Here is a 4,525-nt window from a genome sequence, read left to right on the forward strand (position 1 = left end):
TTCAGATTTTACAATAAGAACAAGAGAAACTCAATCCCAATTTCAGATTTCACAATTAAGAACCCTAATTCAAGATTTTTAGAAACGAAAAGAAAACAAAATAGGGGAAATTTCATAAACCCTAATTCAATTGCAATATTTGAACAAAGAAACGAAATGGAAAAAAAAAGAAAAAAAAAAAGATAGGCAAACCGTATGAACCTAGGCTCGGATTTCAAACAAGGAAACAATTGAAATAAGGAAAACAACAAGCTCTAGAATAGTTTCAGATTTCACAAGGAAACAAGGACAAAGAAATCAAAACACGAGTAGATGATGAAATTTTTTTTATTTTTTTTTTCTAATATAGAAACACGAATTGAAAGAAAAACACAAAGTAAAGGATAGGCCAAACCGGATGATCCTAAGCTCTGATACCAACTGATACGAACCACGCCAACAAGTGTGACGAAACCCGACACCAAATATGGAACAGCCACCAAGAACACACGAGATTGGAATGGAACCGCGACCCAATGCTTAGCCAAGCACGAACCTTGGTATGAGGAAGACGCCACAAACGGGGATGGAATCCGTTTGATAAGTCAGGATGAACGCCACAAGGAATCTCCTTGATAAGTTCAAAAGTTTCTTCAAGAACTCAAGAAGAAATAAACTCACAATTTCATTCAACATAATCTGATTTTTTTCCAAATGTTTTCAAGGCCTTATATAGCCGAAAATTACATCAATTCAAGCCCATTTGTCTTCCTAAAAACCGAAATATTAAAGACAAGCCTTTTGTCTTCCTAATGAAACCGAAAAATAAAGACAACCCTTTGTATTCCTAATGAAAACCGAAATTTAAAGACAACCCTTTGTCTTCCTAATTAAAACCGAAAATTAAAGACAAAAAAAGACTCTTGGACTCACACAAGTCAAGTGTTTGACTTATCACAAAATAAACAAAGACTAAAAAAACGTGATTAAAAATAAAAAGACTCATAAAAAGCTAAATATTGATCAAGCTCCTAAACTGGTGTCCTCATCATTCCTCCCCTCTTGGCTTGGATCAACTGGAACTTGACTTGGATTTTGAGTCTTGGTGTCCTCATCAAGTGGGGATCACCAACTTGAACAAGATTCAAAACCTTTGTCCAAAAGCTTATTTCCCCCTATTCTCTAAGCATTAAGGGATCTCTCAAGGAAATAGCTCTCTGGAATTATCAAGCTTCTATGGTGTATTTTCCAGCCAAGTGCTTTGTGGATGGAAAATGGTTTGTCTTACAAGTGAGCATTAGGATCCTATTTATAGAGTTTGAGATACCCCTTTGAATTTCAAATTCCACCAACCCCCATGGCTGTTACCAATGTTTAATTGGATGTTTATGGAATTAAATGTAGATTCTGGAGATATTTGGGATGTTAGAACCGTTCAATTTGGAAAAAACTGAAAAACCGTATAGGTTGTCAGCCTCACTGGCCATGGCCGCGGCCCCTGGCTTTTGTCCCCCAGGCCATTTTCAGCACAAAAAAAGTCTTTTTCCAAAACGTCTCAAATCCTTTCCCACATGATTTTGTAACCTCCAAACACCTATTGGGAGTTAAAAACATGTCTCCAACAGCCATATTTCATCATGGCTTTGTGAAATCTAATCTCAAATGTGTAACATATAATATACACATTATTGGGTAATATTTGGGAGTTACAAATTCGTAACTGATTTTGTAACTCCAAAATATGTCACATTTGGGCACACACATGTGTCTAATTTTGTGACTCTCAATAATATGTTACAAAGTGTGACAAATCACATTCTGTCACATTATTTAATCTAACATTATATTATATGAAATAATATACACTTCCGTCCAATATGCAACCTATGTTTATATAATGATAGCATATTCAATTCTCATTTTTCGAATTTTGAATCAAAACCATTAAATCAAGTAAATAGTGATCAAGTATTTACTAGCGTTAAGCAAACATCATATAAACTAGAATAGAGAAGAAGTATCAATCGAACATCATAGTAAAATTAAATTGAAATTCAAGTGTCTACATTAATCCCTAGATAAAAGATTTAGTTCATAGATAACATAATGAAAAGAAAATTCAAATAATTGTTCATAGAAAATAACCTAAAAAATTCAGATGAAGAGGAAATCTAGAAAGTCATTAACCAGAAAAAGAAATCTAATTACAATAGTCTTTTCTAAATCTAGGGTTTATAAAACTAAAATTGCCTACTAAATTCGCAGAATAACGTCCCTTAAATAGTTTTCCAATGCTCCCAAGTGAAAAGACCGTTTCGTCCTTTTAAAAGTGGCTAAAAATCTCAAAACTGCGTCAATAGCATTGTAGTGCTAGGATTTGGGGGCTATAGCGCTACTGACAGTGCCAAATTGCCTCAAAAATTGATGTACTAGCGCTGAAGCACTAGTAATGTAGCGCTGGGGCGCAAATCTTTAGATCCTTCAAGCGCTGTAGTGCTTGTTTTGTAGCATTGGTGCGCTATTCACAGAAACAACAGATTTAAAGTCGCCTCTCCAGTGTTGTAACGCCACTATGATAGCGATGTAGCGCTATCCACAGAAACAGTACTCGGACCTATTGCTCCCAAAATACTCGATTTTCTCCAAAATAACTCCATTTTCTTCCACTTTCACTTTATTCCACTCTTTTCACCATCTTAGCATCAAAATCATGAAACATGAACAAACAAGCATAATTTTGCAATAAAATAGCCCTAAACTAATGAAAACCTTCCTAAAAGCTAGACCATAAACAAGCCTAAAACTCGTTTATCAAACTCCCCCAAACTAATCTTTTAATCGCCCTCAAGTAAAGAATCTGACTAGAATTAAACCTAAACAACCCAAATTGACATAACCAACCAATTGCATCACTCAAGACTACTATGCACATATAATTCTCAGGAAAACAATCATGCTATTTAAAATATTAATCTAGATTTTCAGTCAAAATACTTCACCCCTTCACTGCAATCTATTAACGCCATCGCTCATTTACTCATAACGCGCAAATAAAATAATTGAACCACTTTATGCACATCAAATTCTCACCAACTAACCACATAACCAAATTATTTCCATATGCCTGCACTACTTACTATTCTCCATTAATCTAAACAAATGCACAAATAAGGATCAATAGGGCTTTACAACGATTGTAATAGAAGGCTTAGGTACAGGTAGATAAAGAAACATTTTAAGCTTCATCATACCATAAGCATTCCAACTAACAAACTTTCCCATCAAGTTCAAACCACTCATCCCTTGTTACCCCTTTTTTTTCTGTGCAATGATTGAGATTTTTTTTTTCAACAATTGAGAAAACTATGCAAAACCAGCTCATTCTTATTTTTCTTTCTCACAATACACTCCCCCAAACTTTGATTTTTCAATGGATAATTGTTTGGGAGTGTAATAATTTTGCACTTTCTTTTTCTTTTCTTTCTTTAACTTTTCTCAATCACAAGGAATTTTCTGAATAACACATGATACATACATCCCATTACACATTCACTCCCCTCACATTATAGTTTTCATGCTCATGGTATGGTTCAAAAGAGTAAATGGTAATCCAATTCACAGCTAGGCTCAAAAGAATGTACTAACAAGAAAATAGTTATAAGGATCAAAAAGGTTGACTAAGGATAACTTTTAATAGGGTTAACTTGAAAGGCACAACCAGTCCAAAAAATTGCCTATTTAATTTTACTAAATGTGCATTGTTTCAAATTTCATCTCAAATAGTAAGAAAACAGGTTCTAGAATTTTTTCTCAATCTTTTTCAATCCACAATCCAAATTCGACATGCATAAAATAATTCAATTATAACATTTGCACCTCTTGAGCAATAGACCTCTAATGTCAACAGATCACAGTGAAAAAGAACAAAGTAATCTAACCAAGCACACATATTTTTTTCTAAAAGATCACATCATTTTTCCTTTGGATTATACTACATAGCAGTCAATCATATTAAAATGGCAATTATCATCAACTTACGTTACACTCTAAAACACAACTCAATAAAACTAAAAAACGCATCAAATAACACTAAAAATAAATCTCTCCCCCAAACTTAAAACCTAACATTGTCCCCAATGTTTAAAGTGCATAAAGAATGAGAAAGGAGACTTACCTGAACATCCACGTCAGTATGGCAGTTGTGGAGGCTGAGATGAAGGTCCCTCAAAAGGTTGAGACGGCGGAGGCTGTGGTTCTTGAAATCCAACCAATGGCGAAGGTGGAGGTGGAGAGAACAACAGAGAATACGGTGGATACGGTGGTGGTGGAACAAAATAATTCTGATCTCCATCATTCAAAGACCATCGACTCACTAAATTATTTAAACGAGCCACATGGTTCACTTCGTACTCGTACCATTGTCCCATATACTGATTCATTATCTGATGTTGCTGAACCATGTATTGATTTTGTTGAACAAGATAGTCCAACTTATCATTGACCTTCTGCATTCTAAGGTCAATACGACCCCCCAGTAACACTGGTT

This window comes from Humulus lupulus, chromosome 5 (assembly GCF_963169125.1).
Source record: "Humulus lupulus chromosome 5, drHumLupu1.1, whole genome shotgun sequence".
NCBI classification, from domain to species: Eukaryota; Viridiplantae; Streptophyta; class Magnoliopsida; order Rosales; family Cannabaceae; genus Humulus; species Humulus lupulus.